Raw genomic sequence first — 27101 nt, forward strand, 5'->3', positions numbered from 1 at the left:
ATCTAGCAGCATGATTTCATCTTTTCTGAAAACTGAGTAATTTTCTATTGTGTATATGTACTATAGTTTCTTTATCCAGTCTATTCTTGGACACTTGGGATGTTTCTAGATTTTAACTATTATGAATAGTGGTGCAATAAACATATTGTCTTTTTCTGAATATAGATTTTGGGCCCCTGGGGTAGATGCCAAGAAATAGAACTGATGGGCCATATGAAAGTTCAATTCCTAAGGTCTTTTTTTTAGGAGTCTTCCAAAATATTGTCTTCCAAAAAGACTGGACCAGTGAATGAGGGTCACTTATTTCACACATCTAATTCAACACTGGTTGTTTTTGTTCTTTGTGTTGTGTGATAATCTCACCAGTGTAATATGATATCTGATTTTCATTTCCCTGGTGATAAGTGATATAGAACATTTTTTTTCATATACTTTTTGGCTATTTGTATACTTTCTTTAAGAAAGTTTGTTATTTCTGCTAACCTTATTCTGGTCCCATTTTTGGTGGTTGTTTTTTGTTTTAGAGGCCACCCTTGGCAGTGTTCAGAGCTTACTCCTGACTCTGCTCATGAGTCACTCCTGATGGGCTCAGGGAATCATGTGAAGTGCTAGGGATCAGACCTAGGTCAGCTTCATGTAAGTCAAGCACCCTAAATTCTCTCCAGCCCTCCCATCTCCCATTTTTGAGAAGGTTCAGTTTGGTTTGGTTTAGTTTGGTTTTTGTAAAGTTCTAACAGTACTTTATAACTTGCATATTAACCCTTTATAAAATGGGCAGTGGTCAAATATGTTCTCCCATTCTGTGGGATGTCTTTTTATTCTGGTCCTAGTTTATTATATTGTAATGCAGAAGTGTCTTAGTTTTGTCTTTTCTTCTGTTTACTTAGTCAATGGCATTGAATCATTGAAGATAATTCTAGCTTCCATGTCATGGAGTGTTCTATCTATATTTTTCTATATATAATTTACAGATGCAGCTCTGATATTGAGATCTTTAATCCAAGTTGATTTGACTTTTGTGCGTGCATACATTAGAAAAGCATCTGAATTTCTTTTTGCTTATGACCAACTAGATTTTCTAGGATCATTTGTTGGAAAAGCTTTCTTTGCTTCACTTTATACTTTTTGTTCCTTTATCAAAGAGTAAGATCTAAGTGATGACCTGTCTCTGGATCTTAATTCTATTCCATTGTTCTGAGAACCTGTCTTCATTAAGTACAAATTTTATAGTATAGTTTGAAGATGGAGAGAAAGAAGCCTTCCATCTTTCTGTTTTGTTTTGTTTTGTTTTGTTTTTGTTTGGGGGACACACCCAGCAGTACTTAGGGGTTACTCCTGGCAGGCTGGGAGATCACATGGGATGCTAGAGATCAAACCCAGGTCAGCCATGTGCAAAGCAAATGCCCTACCCATGTGCTATAGCTCCAGTCTCTCGTCTTCCTTTTCTCCTATGACTGGGGGAGGAAGTTATTACTCCATATAAATTTCAAGACCGTTTTATCTATGCCTCTAAAAAATGCCATGGATATTCCTATAAGGACTGCATTGAACCTATGTAATGCTTTGATCTCTTTCCTCTTTTCAAGGGAAAAAGCACACCTTTGTTTACAGTGCTTTCCCTGATAAGCTGTCTGACTGACCTCCCTCATCACTCCATGTCCTCTGCTTTCCGCAGAGTTTACTTAAGCTTTACTTAAAGATAACTTCTGGATCCACACAGGTGAGTTGCACAATTTTGCTTGGTATGTTCCTATGTGCAGGATATATTCATGTGGTTAATCAATATTAATGACTCATTATTTTAGTCAATCTGTCTGATGTTTGGGGGGCTTCTTTTTCTGAGGGATTTCTTCTCTGAAGGATCCAGAGGGGGGCCAAGATGATTCTTTTGCACTGATTAGAGCACAGAAGATGAGAGCTGAGCTAGAAAAACCCGTGGTAGGCTAGGAGACTATCAGACCTTCATTTCAGACAGAGGAGACACTGGGACCAATCATGCTTCTAGGTAATCCCTGCTCTGCCAACAGATTCTGAAGAGAAGAGATATGGATAGTAGAGCAGTAAAGATGTTGACAACTCTTGGGGGTGTGAGAACATGAACTCATTTTGAATCTGGAATAGTGAGAAGATGAAATTAAAAAAAAATAAAACAAAAAAAAAAAAAAAAAAAAAAACAAGAAGAAACTGGGATGGAAACAGGCAATATCCACATTTAATGGGCTGTGTTTACAAGGCATCTCTTGTCCTCTTAAGAAGCTGATGACTCCACTCTCTTGCTAACTGGGGTAAAAACACATCTCTTCACATTTGGGGCTCCACATTTATAACCAGTGGTTAAAAAAATTAAGACCTTCACAATGAGCATAAGCAATCAGCTTAACCCTTAGCAACTGTTTTGAAACAGAAAACTAGTAAAGCAATCTTGGGTAAGAAATGAATCCTGGTGCTGGCGAGGTGGCACTAAAGGTAAGGTGTCTGCCTTGCAAGCGCTAGCCAAGGAAGGACCGTGGTTCTATCCCCCAGCGTCCCATATGGTTCCCCCAAGCCAGGGGCAATTTCTGAGCGCTTAGCCAGGAGTAACCCCTGAGCATCAAACGAGTGTATGGCCTGAAAAATCAAAAAAAGAAATGAATCCTGCTGCTTTAAATACAGAGCCACTCACTCTAGAAAGGCTCACCTCCAGTTTTCCCTGTGATGGGCCAGATTACAGAATCTTGGGTGACGCTGTAAGAACACTCTAGTGTTTGCAAATTGTAAAAGTTCAAGCAAAAGTAAACCATGTAGAAAAGAAACAGAGGGCAAATGGGAGAAGACTGTATGGAGGAGGGGCAGCTTTTAGAATGTTGTGGTCTTGGGCCACTTATGAAAAATAATCAAAAATCACATTCAACACCTACGCCTTTTTTCAAAGAGAAAAAACATTAGAAAGCACTGCCTGTTGGGGGGGAAATTGTATAAATCATTTTATTTCATGCTCCATCATTTACTCAGCACAGGCTTCAGTGACACCTCCTGATTAGGTTTAATTTTAAGCCAGCAAGAACACCACATACTGCATTGTCAGAGAAAGTTCCATTTCTCTCTGAGCCTGATGGGTGACTATTGTAATGTAAAACCCTGGGATTTAAATAACACAAGCAGATTCTATTATGAGAAGAAAGGTTTATATTTTGGAGTCTTTTTACTTCAAAGGAATCCAGATACCAAACCATGAATTACCTGAAACAATGGACTTCAATGATCAGCTCTTTGCCAGTTTCTTTAGGAGAAAGACTACTTTAACTTGACTAACGACTAGAACTTGACTAACGACTAAAACTCCATGATCCAATTATCTTTAGGAAACAGTCCCAGGTTCTCAAAATTAACACCAGTTAGAAAAATTGAAGGAGCATGAAAACCTGGCTTACCTGGGAGGGCAAATGATTCACCCAGACTTATATGAAATGGAATGTTTGCCCCTTCCCCCAGGGTCTTGCCTCACACAGAAGGAGTTCTGACTACCCCACAGCCACAAAAAAAAAATTCCTGTTCTTAGAAACAGGTCCATTCCCCCCCCCCTCCAGAAACACAGAAAGCAAGCAATTCGAAAAGGAGAAAATCAGTTCAAGAAAAATGTGCATCCTCCTCCTGAATTTTCAGTCTCTATCAAGCTCCCAACCAACACCATTCTTCCATAGGGTCATGTCCTCACCGAAGACTCGCACTGTGATATCCCTCAGAGGACATTTATAGTCTCTCAAGAGATAACTTTGAACGTGCGTGCTGTGACAGAGACCAAAGAACTACTTTCTACCTCAATGATACCAATCTCATAGGCAAACAGCACCAGATAGATGCTGTACTTGTTCTGTGATGGGATCCATACTGATGAGTATCATGGTTGGCTGGCTGGTCAGAAACGACATCCTTTAAGAGATGACACTGCTCCAGATCATGAGAATATGCCTGATGATTGTGTTTATTAAATGAGAACAAAGACAGTAAAAGGCTAAAGCGTTTGACTTGCATGTGGCCAACTCTGTTTCAATCCCCAGCATCCAAGCAAGGTCCTCCAAGCATCTCAGCATGCAGCCCTGGAGGCCCCCAAATAAAACTGCATTCTCAGGTCCTTACAAAACTGTTGGTCAAGGTCACCAGGTCTCCTGTGCACTTCTTGGGAAACTGAAAAAGGAAAATCCAATGCCTAGAAAATAGGAATAACACATGAAAATGGTATCAAACTGTGGAGCTTAGGATAGGTCCCATTCTAAGCATCTTGTAGAAAGATTGAAGGCAAAATGCTTTATGTGAAGGTCACCTGATAAAATACTTGCAAATCTATACAGCACCCAAGCAAAGTATAAAAAGCGAAGCATTTGCCACTGGATACGTTTCATTCTACTACCAGGCTTTCAAGGAGATACTGAGTAATAAATAATCTAGACAATCAAGAGGAATTGCAGCAAGAGGAACAGTATGTTCTGTACCACATTTTAAGTTATATTACATGAAACGTAGTTGCAAAAATATGTTCCCATATGGTTCCTAGCCAAAGAATATTAGCATCACTTCGACCTGTTGAATCTAAAGAAGATGCTTCCATCAATGGAATAGAGCACTCAATGATAACCCTCTCTTGTCTATCAAATGGTCCATTTATGACCAAAAGCAAAAATGGAGGAAGGAAAGTCTCTTCACAACTGGTGCTGGGAAAAACCAGTTAGGTATAAGCAAAAGATCTACTTCAAACCACACACAAGTTACTGCAAAGGGAATTAAAGGCTCAAATCCATACAATACTTCAGAGAAAACATAGGCACACTGCTCCCATAAATTTGGGTTCAGTAATTCAACTCCAGAGCAAGAAAAACTAAAGCAAAAATAAACATATAAATAAATTATATGAAACTTAAAAGTTTCTGTTCTAGAAAAGACACTATCGGGGCCAGAGAGGTGGCATGGAGGTAAGGCGTTTACCTTTCATGCAGAAGGTCATCGGTTCGAATCCTGGCATCCCATATGGTCCCCCGTGCCTGCCAGGAGCAGTTTCTGAGCACAGAGCCAGGAAAAACCCCTGAGCACTGCCGGGTGTGACCCAAAAACCACAAAAAAAAAAAAAAAGAAAAGACACTATCACTGAGAAAAAATTATGTTCTACTAAATAGGAAAAAATATTCCCACATTACACATCTGACAAGGGTAAGAGTCAATATTTATGAATCAATTCCAAAACTCAACAACAAAAGTAAAAAAAAAAATAGGGAAAGGAACTAAATAGACACTTATTCAGTTGACATACAGACAGGTCATAGCCACAGTGATCTTGAGAAAAATGCAAATTGTCATGACAATAAGATCTCACCTAAGAACACCAGTGAGCATAGCCTATGTTAAAAAGACCAGAAGCAACTACAGCTAGCAGAAATGTAGTGAAAAGGAAACCTATTGGTAGGAATGTCAATAAGTGGTTCTCAAGGGTCCCAGTGGTTCTGCCTCTCTGGGAAACAGAGATGTCTCAGAAAACTAAAGATATAACTGTGACATAATATAGCAATCCCACTCTGATATTTCTGAAAAGAATATGAAATACTAGGACAAAAATATATACTTACATTTATTGTAAGACTAGTTATAATAATCATGATTTGGAAAAAAACAACTTTTCAAAGACATGCAAATGTCAGTTGTAGTAATATACACAATGGAATATTATTTAGCTGTGAAGAAAGATAAAATCTTACATTCTACTACAACATGGGTGGAACTCAATGGTATCATTCATACTAAGTTTAACAAGTCATAAAGAGAAATATAAAATGATTTCACTCATATATGGCATATAAAGAAATAAAGCAAAGAATAGACAATATCCAATGAAAGCAAACCCTGAGACTCTGACAACAAAAGTGGAAGGGCCCTATGTATACTGTGGTGAAAGAATATTGACATTTTAGCAGTGGGTCTGTTGCAGAAACATTGTACCCCCTAAAGCACACAGACATTTGCAGTTTTGTAAGCTGACATTACCCTCAATAAATTCAATCAAAGGGGACTAGTGAAATAGCACCATAAGGCATTTGCTTTGCATTCAGTGGACCTAGATTCGATTCCTAGCACATCCTATGATCAACTAAGCACCAGCAGAAATTATTTCTGAGCTCAGAGCCAGGAATGACCCTTGAGTACAGTAGAGTATTATCCAAAAATTCAATAAAATAAATAAAATTCAATGGGGTGAAAGTTCAAGGATTAGCATCCCTAACACTCTGAGGTGATACTGTTGGTCCCACCATGCAGGATAATAATTACTACTGCATGAGGATTACATCCTAAACATGGTCATAATGACTTGGCTCAGACCTCATAAGAATGGGCATTGCCCATACACCCCTGAATCATGGATACCATCTACAGAAACAACCACAATTGTCTATACATCACCAGGAAGCAAACCTCTACCAGGGGAGACCCTACCATTGCCCGGACATCAACTTACTCCAAAGAGGGTTCTCTTAACAACCAGATGACTTAGAAACAGCAACAACCTGCTTGCAGGGCAGTACTCTTCAAATTGCCCTCTAATGGTGAAGTGAAACTAGAGGACACTTAATATCATCCTGACTTTGATGAAGAAGATGCACAGAAACCAGAATCTTTAACTACAGAAACCTGGCACCAACAACATCGAATCTGAGAAAAAATTTACCAGGGCCACAGAGAATGACTAAGGGGTTGGACAACCTAGTATGCCTGGAGCCCAGAGTCAGTCTTATGCCAGCAAATTTCAGGGGTAAGGTCTACTTGTATTTAGGTCAAGGCTTTTCCCTTCCATTTCCCCCATATTTTGCTGGGCCTATCCAAACAATTGCCACTCACACCATTTTTACTGTATTTTTTTAACTCTTATCCAATAAAAAAAAGAAGAGCTTACTAAACTTTCTGTTAGTGCTTTAATGAGTTCATTGATGATTCGGTGGCGCTGGAGGTAAGGTGCCTGCCTTGCCTGCGCTAGCCTAGGACGGACCGCGGTTCGATCCCCCGGTGTCCCATATGGTCCCCCAAGAAGCCAGGAGCAACTTCTGAGCGCATAGCCAGGAGTAACCCCTGAGCGGCACAGGGTGGGGCCCAAAAAACCAAAACCAAAAAAAAAAAAAAACAATAATTTTCAAAAATATACTTGCCACTGAACATTTTCTTTCCTTTCTCTCCCATCTCTTTAGTTTTTCTTTCAATTTTCTATTTTTTTAATCATGTTGCTTTTGGCCTTCCTGAAGCAATTATATTATGATCAGTTATGTCAACTATGTGATGCATTTTCTTCAATAAATAAAAAATATTATTTAAAAAAAAAAGAATCACTACTGCAGGTGAAATTTTCCTGTTTTATCATCATACACTTACAATGGCAACTGCTACACTTACCAAGCAGTTCCAAAAAAGTGAGACTCTACATTAAACAACCCCTCACTTCATCTCAGGAAGCCCTTACTGCCAGCGTCTCACAGATGAAGAGTCCACATTATTAACCTGCTACCTCTCTGCAAGTGCATGAACAACTTTACTGTCAGCTGTGACCTGGAGAGTCCAGCCCTGCATGAGAAACCCTGCTGCCAAGAAAGCAGCGGTTATTTGGGAACTCTGCACTTCCCATCATACTAGTTGGGATAACACCTTAATGTCTTCTCTCTATAGAGTCCCATCTCTAGTAGTCCTTTCACACTGGAGTAAATTCTTCTCCCCCAAATGTTCTGGAAGCCTCTGTAATTATGGTGATTCTTTAAAATCATGTTATGCTGGTCCCTGCGAAGATATTTTCAAGTGAGACCCATTTTAGTATATAATCGGTACCTGGTCCCCACCTGCCTGAAATCCAGAAAAACCTTTGGTTCATTTCTCTTAGGTATACACCCACTAGAAAGCCTCTATATTGGGAATTTCCCTCCTTTCTTTGGTTACTACTTTGATAGACAATCCAAAGTCTTCTCATTAAGAAATAACTAATAGTAGCAAATAGATAAGAAAAAACTTTCTAGAGCTCCTGAAGCTTCCCAAACAGCCAATAGTAAGAACAACTATGTTTTAGTTTATAATGGAGAAAAGAAGGGTACAGGATACAAATCTTAGAATCACTGCACAGGTCAGACTTCACTCTGGGTTTGACACCCAAAGCTAAGAACAGCCATGCCCCCCTGGGTCCCTGAACACTCAAACTCACACCTTCCCCTCTCAAATATGACCACATTCCCTGGCCTCCCCATGTCAGGATCTCAGCAGTAAGAACAGGGACAGAGGCAATGAACAGATGTGGGGTGTTGCTTGTGCTCAGGGCAAAAGCCATCTTCAAGATGTTTTTTCCCTCCTCTCCACCTCTTATCAAACTGCAGAGATTAAGGTTTGAAATTGAAAGCACACACCACATGCATAGCTGACTACATTTTTCCTTCCTTATTCAGCAGAGCCCAGAAGGAATTTCCACCCTCCACAAAGGAAACAAATCAACATTTCACTTCAACAAGCATTTCCTGAGCACCTACTATGTGTTTTCCCCTGCACAGCAACTGTTATAGGGAATGGATATGAAGTTTAAGAAATGGTCCCTGCCATTAGGGAATTCTTTCACCAACATAGTAATTTCTTATGTTCTCTCTAAGATATTTTGGACTACCCTCACAGCAAGTGAGGATAGAAAATCCCACTGCCAAAATTGATATGAGGGTCCAATGACACAAGAGTGGGATACTGCTCATTAAAAGGAATGCAACACAACTCTTGCCTCTTTCCTGAAGCAATTTCTGGAGACAGAAAGTCATATTTGATCATATGTCTGACATCAGAATTTGATGTCAGACAGAAAGGGAGCAGTTTCAGATACCAAGGGGGGTGAAAAAGTAAATCAAAAATTTTAAAGGAGTCTAAAGACTATGGATGTTGAGGTTAGGTTCCAGTGATGGGCAAAAATTGGTTTAAAAATGAGAGAAGTAGAATGACTGTCTTGAATACAGGCAGGGGATGGGGGAGGATGGAGATAGGGGCATTGATGGTGGGAATGTTGCACTGGTAAAAGGAGGTGTCCTTTTTATGACTGAAACCCAACTACAATCATTTTTGTAATCATGGTGCTTAAATAAAGATATTTTTTTAAAAAAATGGAAGATGAGAAAAAAGAAAGCAATCTAGATATAGAGAATGGACTTGAGACAAGAGAATAAGATAGACATGTTGCTAAGAAGAGCAGGGAATAACTTGGCAAGTTGACTTGGTTTCTGGGGGAAAAAAGGAAATTATGGCTATCTCTGAAAGGCCCAGTAAAAGTTTTAATTGAGCCCAGAAGGCAGCCGTCAAAGACAAGAGTAAAGATCTTCCCTGGTTTTTCAGGGAGCAAGGAAAACAGGAACCCCCAAAATAATTAGAAACCCCACAAACTATCTGTGCAGCCCTACTCTTCCTTTTAGGGAATGGCCAGGGTGGAACTATGAAATAGCTCTCCACTCAATTTCCAACATCAAAGACATTAGAAATAAACATTCAATATTTCAGGGACTGGTTTACATTAGAGTACATAAGAATGTGGGGGAATCACGTAGTCATATTTTAATTATAATAAATTCTATATAAACACAGAAAAATTCCTTTGACATGCTAAGGAAGAAAGAACAGAACCCAAGACAAAATGTACACTATGACCAAGACCATGGTGAGTGTAGCAGAGGAGGCACAGACTGGGCACAAATAGAACCAAGTTTTAACTGTGAGTGAGAATTAAGAGCACAAGACTTGACAAAATCAGAGGAGCACAGCCATGGAGCAAATTGCTGTATACCAGAACAACATGCAGAATAAAACATACTACAAAGGACACTAAGGGAGAGCATCACAGAATATCATCATGCTTAGAGAATGATGATAATGGATTTGAAGACCCAGTAGATATGAGCAGCCTACATAGCCTCTCTGAGAATTACTTTAGAGAGAAAATCTGGAGGTTGTTCAAGGAACTAAAAGAATCCATGGAACCAACTGAACAAACTACAAGTAAGAATCAAGAGGACATGAAAGTAAAAATAACAAAACTCCAAACCAAAATATCAGGGCTAAAAAGCTTGGTTGCCAAAAGGAAAACCTAACTGGAAAGCCACATCAACAGAGCAACAGCTGCTGAAGACAGAATCAGTGAGCTTGAAGATGAGATGCATAACAACTCCATACAACAGAAGAGTCTAGAAAAGAGCCTTAAAACAAACAATTACATGACGTAAAAAATCCTCAAAGAATGTGAACAGATAAAAATAGAGGTCTGCAATAGAAACAGCATAAGAATCATTGGATATGAATGAATGAGGGAAGTAGAAGCCTGTCTAGAGTACAGGTGAGGGTGGGGTAGGGAGGAGGGAGATCTGGGACATTGGTAATAGGAATGTTTGCACTGGTGAAGGGGGGTGTTCTTTGCATGACTGAAACCCAACTACAATCATATTTGTAATCAAGCTGCTTAAATAAAGATATACAATAAAAAATAAAAATATATAAATCATTGGAGTCTCAGAGGCCCAGGAAGAAAAGCTCCATGAAAATCAACAGTCAAAGACATCATTGCAGAAAAACTCCCAGAGCTAAAGAGGGCATGTAACCAAATACTACATGCCCAAAGAGTACTGGTTAAAGAGATCCAAAGAAAAACACCCCAAGGCACATATTAGTCACAATGATGAATCTCACAGATAGGATAAAATACTGCGGCAGCAAGATCAAAAAGAGAAATTATATTCAAAAGAGCATCCTAAAGTTTACAGCAAATATGTCAAAAGCAACCCTCAAGTCCCAAAGGCAGTGATAGGATATAGTGACATAATAAAATGAATACTTCTCCAAGAATACTTCACCCAGCCAGAATTACATTCAAGTTTGAAGAAAAGATAGAGCTTCAAAGATATAAAACAACTGAGGAACTTACAGACTCAAAACTAACCTTCAAAGAAGAACTGAAAGGTCTGCTGTAAAGCAAGGCAGACCCACAAACACACTCTTTCAAAAAGATTACCCTAAATCCCATGTTAATCATCTCTCTCTATGTCAATGGACTAAATGCACCAGTTAGGAAACAGAGGGTGGCAAAATGGATCAAAATGTAGAATCCAACGTTTTGCTGCCTCCAAAAACACATTTGAATTGTCAGAGCAAACATAGTCACAGGTTGGACAACAATTGCTCAAGCAAGCAATTTCCTTAAAAAGCAGGAGTGGCCATACTTATATCAGATAACACAGACTTTGACTTAAAACGGTGATAAGAAATGAACACTTCTTGATAATCAAGGAATATGTGCACCAGTAAGAAATCACACTCATAAACATAAACATATATGCACCCAATTGCTGAAAGATCTGAAGAAAGACATCAATAACAACACATAATAATAGACTTCAACACTGCCCTGTCAAGCTTTGATGATCAACCAGGCTAAAACTCAACAAGAATAAACTAGCTCTGAAGAAGACATGGAGAATGGCTTAGTAGATATATCAGGCTCTCCACACCCAAAAAACTAGAAAAAAATTAGAAAAACAATCTTCTCCAATGTGCATGGTTCATTCTCCAATATAGACCACATGCTAGGCATAAAATATACCATAAAATTAAGAGGATATAAATTGGAAGAACTACCTTCTCAGATCATCATGCATTGAAATTAGAGGTGAATCATGAAGAAATGCAGAGGAAAAAAAATAACACCTGAAAATCAAATAACTTACTACAAACAACCAATGGGTCAGAGGGTCAGAGATGAAATCAAAGAGGAAATCAAAAGATTTCATAAAACAAGCAAGAATGAAGACACAAATTATCAGAATTTGTGGGACACCTCTAAAGCAGTCCTAAAAGGAAAATTTATAGCTTTCTTTAGATATTTTTAAGTTAACTTTATTTATTTATTTATTTATTTATTTATTTATTTATTTATTGGGTTTTTGGATTACACCCAGCAATGCTTACAGGTTACTCCTAGCTCTGCGCTCAAAAATCACACCTGCCAGGCTCGGAGACTACATAGGGTGCCAGGAATCGAACCAGGATCCATCCAGTGTTAGCCGCATGCAAGGCAAATGCCCTACCACTGTGCTATCTCTCCAGCCCGAAAATTTATTGCTTTACAAGCATTCATCAGGAAGGAATAAGGGATCTATAAAAATAATTTATGTCACAGCTTAAAATTTTGAAAAAAGAACAACAAAATAAACCAAAAATGGGCAGATGAAAGGAAATAATAAAGCTTAGGGCAGAAATTAATTAACTGGAAATAAAAAAAAAAACAATCTAAAAGATCAATAAAAGCAAGAGTTGATTCTTTGAAAAAATAAACAAGGTCAACAAACCATTAGCCAAATTCACAGAGCAAAAAAGAGAGAAACTTAATAAACTGAATTAGAAATGAAAAGGGGGAAATTACTACAGACACTACAGAAATTTAAAGGGTAATCAGAGACTCTGAGAAACAAAACATGAGAACCTGGAAAAAAATGTATAAATTTTGGACTCCTATAACCTCCCAAGGTTAAAGAAGATTATCTGGCATAACTAAAAAGACCTATCACTATTGAAGAAATCAAAATGTAACTAAAAGCCTTCCCATAAACAAAAACCCAGGCTAAGATAGGTTGACTAGCAAATTTTTTCAAAATTTTCAAGAGGATTTACACCAATCCTTTACAAACTCTTCTAGGAAATTGAATAAATAGAAATATTTGCAAATAGTTTTTACAAAGCTAACATCACCGGATACCAAAAGCAGATAAAGATGCCAAAAAAAAAAAAAAAAGTGAACTATAGACTCCCAATATCCTTGATGAACACAGATGCAAAGATCCTCAACAAAATCTTAACAAACAGAATCCAACATCTCATCAAAAAGGATTCATCCCAGAGATGCAAGGATGGTTTAACATGTGCAAGTCAATGTAATAAACCATGTCAACAAAAGGAAAAAATAAAACCATATAATCATGTCAATAGATGCAGAGAAAGTATCTGAAAGATACAACATCTGTTTATGATTTAAAAAAAAACTCTCCACAAGATGTAAGTGGAAGGAACTTTTCTCAACATAGTCAAGGCCACTTATCTCAATCAAGCTCTTGGCAAATAAGTCAAGGGAGATAAACTGAAAGCCTTTTCTCTAAAATCTAGCACAAGACAAGGCTGTGCCCTCTCGCCACTCCTATTCAACATAGTATTAGAAGTACTTACCATAGCAATTAGGCAAGAAAAATATATTAAGGGCATCTAGATAGGAAAAGAAGAAGTCAAACTCTGTTTGCAGATGGCATACTATATTTAGAAAACCCTAAATACCTTACCAAAAAGCATCTAGAAACTATAGATTTTATACAAATCTGCAAGTAGCAGGCTATAATATTAACCCACAAAAATCAATGGCCTTATATACAAATAACAATAGAGAAGAAATAATATTTTAAAAAATTCCATTCACAATAGTACCACAGAAACTCAAATACCTCAGTGTCAATTAACTAAAGAGGTAAAGGACCAATACAAAGAAAACTACAAAACACTGCTTCAAGAAATAAAAGAGGACACAATAAAATAGAGGCTCATGGATTGGGAGGATCAACATTCTTAAAATGACAATACTTCCTAAAGCATTGTACAGGTTTAATGTGGATCCATAGAATAGACTTGAGTATTCAGAGAATGTCCCCCAGACATACAATCAAATAATCTTTGATAAAGGGACAAAAAAGAACACAAAATGCAGCAAGGAAAGCCTCTTCAACAAGTAGTGTCTAGACGATTGGTCAACCACATGCAAAAAAGCAAACTCAGACTTCTATTTAACCCATGCACAAAGGTCAAATCAAAATGGATTAAAGACCTTGATATTATACCTGAAACTATAAGGTATATGGAAAGAAACATAGGCAAAACATTCCATGACATTATGACTAAAGGCATCTTCTAGGAGGAAACAACACTGTCCAATCAAGTGGAAGCAGAGATAAACAAACGAAACTACATTAAATTGAGAGGTTTCTGCACCTTAAAGGAAACAGTAACTGAATACAAAAGCCACTCATGGAATGGGAGAAACTATTCACCCAAAACCCATCTGTTAAGGGGCTAATATCCAAGATATATAGGAACCAACAGAACTTAAAAAAATTTTAACCCCATCAAAATATGGGGAGAAGAAATGAACAGACATTTCCTCAAAGAAGAAATGCAGGTGGCCAATGCAACTAAAAAAATTTTCCACATCACCAATCACCAGGGAGATGTAAATCAAAACATTAGTGAGGTATCATCTCACACCACAGAGATTGGCACACATAACAAAGGAAAAAAACAGTACTAGTGGGGATGCGAGAAGAAAGGATCTCTTATTCACTGCTAGTGGGAATATTGTCTAGACCAACCTTTTCTCTTGCTCCCACAGAAACAATCTGAGAAGGGGTCAGTATTTATTTCACATTCAGAGTTGACAGTAGGTAGTAGTAGTAGTCTTAGGGAGAAAGGAGAGCAATACATTAAAGATCCAAAAGTAGAGTATGTTGGCTCCCATCATGTTTCTGAGTTTGAGTTGGTACCCTGTATGTAACAAGCTACGCATGCGCGTGTACACACACACACACACACACACACACACACACACACACACACACACACAAAACGCAGAAGAAAAATCACTGGAGATCAACACTAGGCTCTGATTCTTGAAACTCAATATCCAGTTACCATGATTCCTTCTCCCAGAAAGCACATAGAACCCTTAGACCTGGTCCAGGATCCCTCACCCCAATGCCAATCTCCAGTTTGTTCCCTTGAACTAGAGTGATGACAATTCTCATCCTTCAGTTAAAGTACTGTTGTGCCACTCGAAGTAAAACAAAAATATTTCTGGATCCCCTCACTCCCACCATCTTCCTCCAGTACTTAACACTTAAACACACAGAGATACAAACATCTCCCCAGAAGATTCAGCACAATCCCTGCACACCGACTTCATCCAAGAGGAAGCTAAAAACAATAGAGAATGCAACCAAATTCAGAAAGGGCTGAGCAGAAAGAACATCAGGAAGCCAGAAGCAAATGCACTTTGGGTCCAGGTTGAACTCAACTCTCTACACCCCTTTATAGTGGTGCCCTAAAAGCTTCTAACACTTCCAGTTGGCTTGGGCAAGGGAAGAGTTAAGTCAAGTAACTAAAGTCATTTCAATTGATGATGTTCCCCCAGTGACTCGCTGTTTCTTTACTGCAACATGCTCTCTATAAAAGCCATTTTCCTCTCACAGGATCTGCTTGGGCAACATGTGATGTCATCATAAATCATCTCTCTCTCTCTTTCTTTTCCCCCTTTAAAATGTCAGCAGATTTCTCAGAGTTTCTAAAAAGCCAAGAGAGCCAGCACCATCTCCCAGTCTTGGCAGGGAGACCCGTTTTCTTTCCCAAGACGTCTGTCTTCACTTTTTCCCCTTGCTCTCCCATAGGAGCCCTGCAGAGATAAAGCCTTGCAGAGTACAGAAAGTCACAGAAAGCATTTATGAAAAGAGCTTTCCTTTCTACCCTTTCCAAATGCAGGCTCTTTCTCTCACTCCTTTTTCCCCCTCATCCTATTTTGGTGCACTTCCAGAGGACATAAATGTATAGCAAGCACTTTTAAACGGGGTCTAATACAATCCATGCCTCCCAGACATGGATGTCATTAATCAGAACGAAGGCTTTGTGTGAGAGAGTCCACAGGCTGGACGAGTGCCATGGACCAATAATACACACAGGCCCCTACCTACTCACCCCAATCTTCTGTTGGGGCTTGGCATTCATCCTTCCCATCCAACCTCCTAGAAATCTCTGTTCCTAACATTCTTCCAGTGACCTGCAAAACCCATTTAAACATAGGAGAAAAAATTTCCTTTATTCCAAGTTCATTGAACTAAAAAATGATAGCAATAATAATTATCATCACCTTAACTGCAGAACCTCCAAAACAAATAAAGAGCCATCAAACTTGTAGGATCACAGAAGAAGGACCACAATAGATGTGTGCTGTTTATAGTGTGCCTCTTGAGGCAAATCTACCTCCTGGAAGACCTCCTTCCAGAAAGATCTCTGCCTTAACACATATAAAGAGATCCCATAATAATGAGGATGACACTAATTACAGGTGTTTCTTTTATATCCTTGAGCCACAGCAAAGGCCTATCCCAACCCTGAAATCACCTCATAAAAACCAATTACTAAAGGCCAAAGTGATAGTACAGCATTTGCTTTGCTCAGGGCCAATTCAACCCACAGCCCAGGTTTGATCCTGACATTCCCTATGATTTTCTGATCACTTCCTGGAGTAATTCCTACGTACAGAATCAGAAATAATCCCTGAGCATCACCAGGTATGTGTGAAGTGAGGAAGTGAGAAAGTGAGGAAGGAAGTGAGGGAGGAAGGAAGGAAGGAAGGAAGGAAGGAAGGAAGGAAGGAAGGAAGGAAAGGAAAGGAAGGAAGGAAGGGAAGGAAAGGAAGAGAAGGAAGGAAGGAAGGAAGGAAAGGAAGGAAGGAAGGAAGGAAGGAAGGAAGGAAGAAGGAAAAAGAAGAAAGAAAGAAAGAAAGAAGAAAGAAGAAGAAGGAAAGAAGGAAGAAGAAGAAAAGAAGAAGAAAGAAAGAAAGAAAGAAAGAAAGAAGAAAGAAGAAAGAAAGAAAGAAAGAAAGAAAGAAAGAAAGAAGAAAGAAAGAAGAAAGAAAGAAAGAAGAAAGAAAGAAAGAAAGAAAGAAGAAAGAAGAAAGAAAGAAAGAAAGAAGAAAGAAAGAAAAAAGAAAGAAAGAAAGAAGAAAGAAAAGAAAGAAAGAAAGAAAGAAAGAAAGAAAGAAAGAAAGAAAGAAAGAAAGAAAGAAAGAAAGAAAGAAAGAAAGAAAGAAAGAAAGAAAGAAAGAAAGAAAGAAAGAAAGAAAAACTAAAGATGGTTAAGAGCAAAGAAACATCACTGTGTTTATGAAAGTGGGGGTACAGAGGGAGTAAGTGTGAGGGACATCTGCCTATTTGCCTAAGGACCTATAATGGTCCTTTTGGGGCCATTATGAGTATCCCCTAAGCACCTATTGCCCTCCTTTGAACAAATCATCATTCCCGATGCTCTACCATCAGTGTTTGATCCATTAGAATTAATCACTGGAAACTTACATATATTCATCCAAGATTTTTATGCAGCTGAGCTGTCAGAACTTTTATATTGCTATCAACATTCCCAATGTTGAATAAGTGGCAGGTGCCACAGTAAGCAGAGAAAAGAGAAGGGAAGATACTAGGCAGCATTTAAGTTGGTAAAGAAAATTCACGTGTAGCTAGGACCACTCCATTCCTCAAAATCAATTTACACACCAGTGTGTGGCCTTCCAGAAGCCTCTCATATACATATTTGAGAAAGTATGCACACACTGATTCCCTTTTCATTATCCTGAATGAACAAAACTCCATACATAAAGAAAGCAAGGGACCAGAGAGATAGCATGACAGGTAAGGCAAGTTTGACTTGCATGCTCCCAACTAACCAGGGTTTGATTCTAGTACCACATATGGGCCCCCAAACACTGGCAGGTGTGACCTGGTCACATAATAAAGAAGCCTGAGACGACTTTGCCTGGGAAAAATAAAGGGAGAGAGCGCAAACATCTTTGGTCTGCTTCCTGGTGTAGCTCAAGCACCTAAAAATAATAAAAACCTGTAGTACACAGTCACACATTGCCTACTGGGGGCACACTTCCTGAAAAATGTCTAAGTAGACTATTTCATCATCTATCAATGCAAATTTCATAGGATGCAATGATGTAAACCTAGATAGCACAGCCCATTCCATATTTGCATTGTCTCAGTCCATGGAGTCCACTATGATGGAAATGCCTTTATGAATTTCAACTCAATAAATGTTGAATAAATCCAAAAGTATAGGGTATTCAATGCTGTGCTGTTCATGAAAGAGGAAGTTTGTCACTAGGACACCAAGCCCTGGCTCCAGCTCTGACACAGCATCCTTTCTTACATACCTTTCCTCAACCTCCTAAATGGTTCCTCTTGCTCATCCTTTCCAAAAAGCTTAGACATGCCAATGTTTCAGGAAATTTTCCACACATATACACACACACCCTGATGAATACACTGTCACTTCTCCACATCATCACTACCTCAAGATTTCATAATTTCACTGGGTGTCATCACCAATGTCATCATCTACATCTGTCTCCCTATTGTGCTGTCTTGTCAGTATTTTATTATTTTCTGTGGGATGTGTGTGTGTGTGTGTGTGTGTGATTCTGTGCCATTCCCAGCAATGATGAGGGTTTTACTCCTGGCTCTGTACTCAGGAATCACTTCTGATGTGTACAGTGGATCACATGGGATGCCAGGAATTAAACCCAGGTTGGTCAGATGCAAGGCTAGCAAGAACCTTACCTACTATACTAATTGTCTCGTCCTACCCATCTACTGGTAAGATTTGGCAACTACTGAATAATTTAAACATGGAAAAGGGGGGAAATCACTAATTAAGTCATTATTTGTTTAGGTTTTTTGTTTGTTTTGTTTGATCTTTCCATTATTTCAGAGTCATTTCCCCTTCCACAAAAAAATATCTAATCCAGAGCTTCCCAAAAGCTTTAAAAAAAAAAAAAAAGAGTTTCCACAGAGGAAAGAGTGATTTTGAAGTAGAAAAGAACTACCTCAAATATCAAAATGCCTCCTTAAGCTGGGGGCATTCCCTTGTATAATTAAGGAACTTTCTGGAATCTGTCCACAGGATTGAACTGCAGCAACCAAGACAGAGAGGAGGTGGGGTACCATCTCATGCAGTCAAGGTAGTCCAAGGCCTTCCCTCATCTTCGGGAAGGGAAAAGCTTCAGATTAGCAGACAGTGATGCCTACAAAGCTGGCCAGAAGAGCTGGCCAGGGATGCCTTCAGCAGATGAAAAGGTTGTGGACACAATCACATTTATGAATGTTGACCCACCAGGGATGGAGCAAAACCACAGCCTCTCATAGCAGCTGAATAAAGTAGGCACTATTGATGACATTTTCCAACTTAGGAGAAAACGATCAGGGATCCCCCACTCTCAGACCCAAGCAAGACCCCCAATCTCTGGGAACTGCCATCACGACAGATGTGGTGCAAAGAGAAGATGGGAAAGAAATAAAAATCTCTCTTCCCCCACAAATTAAGCCAGATACACAGGCAACCTCCATCACGGCAGACTTGAGGCAAAGGGAAGTGAGAGAAATAAAAGTCCCCTCTCAAAAAAATAAAGCCAAATACACAGCATAGCCTTCCACCAAATCCTGCTGTCGAGAGCCCCCTTACTACCTTCTGCAATCTCCCAGACTCGTTTCTGGAAAGTTTCAAAGTCACCACCGACCAACCCTTCCCAATGCACAATGGCATTTAATAATTGCTCATGGTTCTCGCCTGGGAAGTCAGGCAAGCACCCACAATTCATTACACGTGTGACCTTTCAAGCCCTCAGCCCCCAAATGATTTTCACTCACTTTAATCTGACTCCGATTCAAAACAGATCTGCTGTCAGCAGCCTGAATACTGCAGCCCTGTAGATGGGCAGTGCCTACGGCTAATCTTTTAGTGCCTTAATCATAAAATGCAGCACTTCCCCGGCTGTTTTCGCCAAATAGCCAGAGAAGGGGGTGAGCAGGGTGTGAAATGAAGATGAATTATGAACTCCAAAGTAGTATTTCATTAAGCAAGATTGGATGCTAAAACTTTAACGGTGCTCCCTTGCCATTGAAAGGTCAGTTTAGAAAAACTTGGGAGAATTTTGAGTCTCTCCAACTCACAGGGGAGCTCTTTCCTGCCATGGACTGGATTGACAGGAAGCAGGGAGAACATGAAGGCCGTGGCCAGTGTGTATTTTTTAGGCCATGGCCCACTTTAGCATTTTACCACGAGATGCCAAGCACACTCAAGTGAGTCTACAAATACACTTGCCTTGGCCTGAAATTAGTGGGTGTTAATTGAAATCAGAGCTGCAGTCGTTACCACTGACATGTTCCTAAACACTACCCAATAAATTTTTGTCTGTTTCACATGTTCGGTGACAGCTGGCAGTTTAAAACCAAGAGTGGGCACGCACGCAAAACGGTCTTTGGGACCTAGGTTCATGGTGCGCATACAAAAGGATGTCTATAGGTCTGGCCTATGTCTGTGCACACTGACACATATGTGGAAACACAGAACAGAAGGGCATGTTTGGCCTGATTTGTGAAGGCCAGCAGGGAGAACCATGCAAGGACACCAACCTATTCTCTGCACTCAACAACGTCCTTTGTCCTCCTGCATATACCCCTCCACCCAAAGCAGAACTGGTCTCTCTCCCCACCATAAAAGGCACTTAGGCATCTCACCCACCATGAGGCTGTTTCCCTTCTTTTCTCCCTGGCTTCCCTCATTCCCTTCAGGTAAGCCTTGTTTCAATTTTAAAAGCAAAATTAAAATTTCTTCCAGAAAAGAGCAGTGAAGGGTCAGCCAGGAAAAGGTCTGCAATACACAGAATTTGAAAGAAAGAAGGAAGGGGCCTAGTGGAAGGAAGAAAGGTCTGGAAAAATAAAAATAAAATAAAATAAAATAAAATAAAAAAAGAGTCTTTGGCTTTCCTTAGTGACTTCAGAAAAATGATTGATCCTCTCAATTACTCATTAGTTCATTCTTAGTTTACGTGAAAAGAAGTGGCTTTGTGCTCTCAGTCATGATTCGAACTGGAAAAGGAAAAAAAAAAAAGGAGGCAAGAGTTGGGCCTTAGGGCTCCACATATTTTGCCTTCCTTGATCCTCTGATGATAATTTGAGAACCTCCCAGATCCCAACAGTGTAGTCTCACTTTGCTGGGGGGTCAATTCCATCCAAAAATAAACACCGCAACCAGCTTGCACAGAGTAGGCCAGGAGGAACCTTGGAGGCAAATATTTTTGCCACAGACTAATGGTGGGAAAGGACTGTCTTAGGCCAGCAGCAAATCCTCACACACACCAGCCCATGCATCAAGGTATTCACTTGCATATCAACTAAAGAGCCCAATGTTCCTCCAGGTCCTTCTCTTTCACAAACGCATAGCAGCTCCTGGGTCTGATCCATGCTTGTCCCTAAACATACAGCTAATGCATGTGTTTATGTATCACAAACAAGGTGCCTGCTAAGGACTGTCACAGGTCTATTCCCAAGCAGACAACATGACAGGTACACAAAAATATACCTGTGCTCTGACAACACACATGTCCTTCCTTGGACACACAGCAATGCACAAGTGTGTCTATGTCTACATTAACACACACAATGCTAATCCCCTTCTGAAGATGCAGGGTACTGCATAGATTAGGAGAGAGGCCTGTCCCCTTATTTACACACACACACACTCACTCACACAAGCTCGAGAAGAATAGCAAGTCCCCTACCTCCTCTGAAGGAACTGGAAATGTCTGTATAGAAGAGTCTGGAGCCCTGCAGAGCCCAAAGCTCCCACTCCCACTTCCCTAACCCCACACTGCCTGCTTCTGCCCTCGATGCCCATGGGAATATGAACTTAAAATGAAATGCAAATCACATCCACAGAGCAACAGGTCCCATCGTATGGGATTGTGTGGCCTATGCAGAGAGGTGTGGGTCCCAGCCCGAACCTAGTAGTAAGTCGAGCATTACCCTTTCACAAGCCCCAGCCTCCAAGTGAGCACACACCCAAGACCTCCTCGAACCAGGATGAGTTCAGCAGAGAGCATCCTCCCACCCTCATCAGCCCTGTAGGCTTAGGAAGGACCAAGATGGGTGTACAGGTACATCTCCATCAAGGGAAAATTCTCCCTTCCCTCTCACAACAGCAACCTAACAACAGAGCCTCGGATGCCCAGGCTCCCAGGCATCTCTAACCCACCAGGAGCTCAGGGATCCTAACCATTTTCTCCCCACTAATTGTCTCATCACTCCACAACTGCCGCTTTTTTATTTCATTATGTTTCTCATCAGTCTCCATAGGAAGAGAACCAAAAAAGAAATTGGAGGGGAACAATTTCAATATTTCAAAACATATGCAAATCAATGCCCAGAATCCTACCTGGAATGTTTTTATTGAGACAATTCTGTGCTTGTCTGAGACATGACCTTATAATAAATAAATTCATATCTTGCAAAAGTAGATTTTTCTCCCCACCTGATCAAGCTAATTATACCAACAAAACAGAACATTTTCCGAAAAGCCTGATAACCTCATCCTGTTACTCAGGAAATATTATTTTTAAATAGGTGTGATAGATACAAACTGAAACACTCAAATTTCAATTCCAGCCCCAATTCCCAGATCCCCTCTCTGAGTAATTTAAGGACTTCCTCCAGATAGTTTTTCATATTCTTTTAACTGACATTTTATCTTTCTACAGTATCTCACAGAATGAGCACGCACTAAGACAATGACAGCCAAGAAGGCCTGTCATTTCTCATTCCGACAAAGACAGATGTCTTACACTGGCTTATGCCAATAATAGATCCAACAAAAAAACAAGAGAGACTACACCTGCCGCTGATGTAAAGGCACCAATTCACATTTGTGACACTCATTTGTCAATTAACAGATTTCTCCCATTGTTGACACACGAGACTTAAAAGATGTGGGCTCGAATGTGATGAATTAAAAAAGACAGATGAGTAAGCTATGAGCTGCAAAGTAATGCTATAATGTGCTTTAGATATGAATATCAACTGACACCCCTGACAGGCCATACAAGGTTTTATTTCATTTTGCACTGTATCCAGGCTTCATACTTTGTCTTCTTTGTTCGCTTTTCATCAAGCTCCTAACATCTCATTCTGACAGCCAGAGACATTTAAGGCACTTTCGTTTCAAATGCAAGTTAGCGTACTTGATTTGTCATTAAAATGCAAAACGATTGCGGCTGCAGGTAAATGTAGGTACGCTTAAAAGACTGGGTCTGCCAAGAAAACACTGGAATGGGTCCGGGCTCCCTTCTTGACTGTCCTTACAGGCCTGGCCACCCAAAGGGACCTATCCCTTGGTCACCCAAAGGGACCTATCCCCTGCTGTGATAGGTAGGCCTCAGAAGCCCAAAGCCCCTGAAAAGGACCAAGAATACTAAGGGACAGAGAGGTGAACAGAGGTTAGCTGAACAGAGGTTAGCTGAACCTGAGTGAAGAACAGCTTTGCTCTCCCCACAAGCCTGCCTGACCTTCAGAGCCCTGCAGTGAGCAAGGTATTTGCCTGTATTTGACCTAGCACCAGCACACACAGACATTTGCCCATGAATAGAAAGCATTAGCAGATCCATTCGGGCACTCTGAAGCTGTGACCTTCAGCTGCAGCTCAAGGAGACGATTAGTCCACAAGAAGGTTGAAAACCACTGGCCTACTACATGCCTCTCTAACTGCCGGGCTCTGGACATAGGCCAGTATGCAGGACAGGCGCTGGTTACAGGTGTAAAAAGGTTGAAGGGCACTGTTCTAAAGACTCTTTCCTTGAGCTCCATCTCTCACAGGGACTGAGAAAACTCCCCCCAAATCTCTACTACAGAAGAGGCATTGAGAGACATTTTTCCTTTAATCGCCCCACATGTTATAGTTTCACTCTTGGAGAAATTTTTGGTTTAGTTTGTTTTGATGCTACTCCAGGCTCTATGCAGGGTTTATTACTGGCTCTGCAACTCCTAGAAGGTGCAGGGGAGCCTATGGGTTATCAGGGGTATCAGGGATATCAGGGATTGAACGAACCCTGGTGGCCACATGCAAAGCATGCCCTTACTGTCTCTCTGGCCCACTCAGAAATTTTAAAGAAATGAAAAAATGAAATCACAAATTACAGGCAAAGATGTTCACTAGAGCATTTCTATTTTAGCCCCTAAAAGTGGAACCAATGTACAAATATGTCAGTCCATAGGAGACCAACTCAGTTATGGTCTGTGAAGAAAATGATGTCATAACCTGGAGAAACATAACTGAGAAAATAGAATCATATTATGTAACATTAAAAGAAAAATTAATTAAGGCTTAAGACTTAATATATGACCTGAACCCAAATCTGTAAAATGTAAACATATTAAACATTATTCATTGAAAAGTGATTTATTATATACCTATCAGGGGTCCTCAAACTTTTTAAACAGGGGGCCAGTTCACTGTTCTTCAGACTGTTGGAGGGCCAGATTATAGTAAAAACAAAAATTATGAACAAATTTCTATGCACACTGCATATATCTTATTTAGAAGTGAAGAAACAAAATGGGAATAAATACAATATGTGGTCCGCGGGCCGTAGTTTGAGGACCATTGACCTAGATGATTAACACTTCATAACAAGAAAAAAAAAAAAAAGAAAATCTTGAAAAACTACTTTTGAAAAGTAAACATGCCTTTGGCCTAATTTCCTGTTTCTTGGCACCAATTTGCCACTGGCATTTTCTGGGTTCAACTACCTTTGTTAAAAAAAAGTAATAGGGACTAGAGAGGTAGGCACCAAATAGGCCCTACCCTTGCACAGGGCTGATCTGGGTTCTATCCCTGCCACCACATATGTTCCCCTGAGCTCTGCCAAGAGTGATACCTCAGCAGAGTCAGGAATAAGCACTGAGAACTGCCAAGTGTGGCCACAAAGCAATTTAAAATTCTGAACTATTAGACTAATGCCTTCAAACTATATTCCATGGAATAGAGACCCTGCTCTTAAGCACCTGGTAAAAAGCCAACGTCAGGTTGAGGAGAGACACAAGATAGCAAGAACAAATGGTGCTTCTAGAAGCTAAAATTTTTTTTAATTTTTATTTTGATCATAGTGTCTTACATATTGTTGACAATAACATTTTAGGTACATATTTACATAAAATCAGGGGGGATTCCCATCACCAAATTGTCCTCCCTACCCCTCCGTTTTTGTCCTACCTCCCATTTCCTCTTCCCTCACCCCCAGGGTGGCTAGAATATGTGGTCCCCTCTGTATCCAACCCACTACTTAGTAGTCTTGCACCTGTTTGGTCTTGATGCCTCCCTTATCTCCCCCTCTAACTGTAGGCAGGACTAGCTAGTTCAAGTTGCATGGTTTTGCCTGAAAAAAAGAAGATAAATAAACTGGGGTAAGAGTCTAATACTCCAAAAATGGGTGGAATCCTTCTAGAGGCTCTCATCATCGATTTGGGAGATGAAGGAGAGAAAGAAGGTGAAACACTCCACCAGTACCAAAAAAAGTGTCAATTATCCAGTGAGGACTCCAGCTATATCGATAAGCACCACAAAGAACAGACGAAAAACAAAGCAAAAAACAAACAAACAAACAAACCAAAAACACGCCATGGTCTTGAAATAAGAAACACGGCATAGCACATAATGAAAGAAAAGAAAAGAGAAAAAAATAAGTATAATTGGGGACAACGATTTCAATAATCACACCCAAACAGAGAAATCGACCAAAATAGATAGGTAAATAAAAATAATAATAACTATAATAAATGAAGGTAAAAAAATATATATATGTATATATATATATATATATAAAATAACCAAGGTTTTGTGCTTTTTGTATTTTTGTTTTTTCCCCTCCTGCCCTGGCACAGTAAATATTGGGGTCATTCGAAAAGGAATTCACTTGGCCTAAGAAATATGGGGTTTCTCCGTCCTTGGAGTATACTGTCATGGGATCAGCTCTAGACTTTGCTCAGGATCATTTATTCTCCCGGTGGTGTTTTTTTGGTGTGTGGATGACTTCTGTTCTGTCCAGGGTGATACACTCAGAGCTCTGTGTTTAGAGGTCTCAGTATCTGCACAGATCCTGAGGTGGGACTTATGATGAAGTCAGTCTTTGTGGTTCTAGAGGTTCTGTTACCTCAGTGTCGTTTTAATCCATCTTCTGTGGTTGGTGACCTTGGTCTTTGCACTGAACCTAGGATGGCACCTAGGATAGCGTCTTTCTTTGTGCTAGAAGCTAAAATTTTATGTTTTGTTTCAAAACATAAAAACAAGTAAACCATAATTAAGAAGCTAGATATTGAAAATGTTTTATCCCTAATGGTCTTTCTATATAAAATTTGATTTCCCAAGGATTCTGTTACTAGAAACTACAAGCCAGAGGATTAAAACATCCTACCTACTTCTGAGGCTTTGGACACTATGAAATACAGGGAGACCTGGCAGGCTATAGTTAAATACCATAACAAAGGGAGCAGTGTGTGTGCAGAACCCCAGCCATCAGGAGCAAACAAATTAAAACAACAATGAGAAGGGAAGGGAAGGGGAAGGAAGGGTAGGAAAAGGGAAGGAAAGGGAAGAGGATAGAGAGGGAAGGGGAAGGGAGAGGTTGGGAGGGAAGGGGAAGAAGAGGAAAGGGGAAGGGAGAGGAGGGATTAGGAGAAGAGAAAGGAGGGGAGGGGAAAGGAAGGACGGGAAGAATTATTTTGATAATAGCTACTCATCCTTCCCTTTCTCCTACTGTTGCAATGACCAAGGAGAGGTTGCATTGGACTATGGTGCTGGCACATCTCATTATGATGCTCCCTCACTTGGATGTGGTGATGTACAAAAATCATTTCCTTTTGGTTGCAGTTTTCACACATGGTGAATACACATGCTGTGATGAATGTATATGTTCTGATTTTGTTGCTCACCAGAGGGGCACTGTGACATACTGAGGAGTTGCATCCCTAGTGGTGTTGGTGGTGGTGGTGTGCACACAGTTTGGCTGCCGTACTTGCTGGAATCACAACTTGTAGTTGCAATGGTTAAACATACCTAGCTATGAGCCAGAGAGCCAATTATGGCCCCCAAAGATCCCAGACACAGAGCCAATAAGATTTTGTTTCATGTATATGTAGAGCACAGGAACCAAATTCATGACCTACAAGGCTCATCCCTGGCCCCATATCTGTTCTTCTGACACGTCAACCATAGGAACAAAACTCTAACACCTTTACTATTTCATCTCATCTTTAAAACCCTAATAGGTATCCCTTGTTTGGAAAACAGCAGCACATTAAATGCTCATTATCTCGCAAATAATCTATGATACCATAAAAACTAATAAGGACATTGTTCATAATCCCTTTGCTTTTTTATTTTTAAACCACCAGATAATGCTCCAG

This window comes from Suncus etruscus, chromosome 15, assembly GCF_024139225.1.
Source record: "Suncus etruscus isolate mSunEtr1 chromosome 15, mSunEtr1.pri.cur, whole genome shotgun sequence".
Lineage (NCBI taxonomy): Eukaryota > Metazoa > Chordata > Mammalia > Eulipotyphla > Soricidae > Suncus > Suncus etruscus.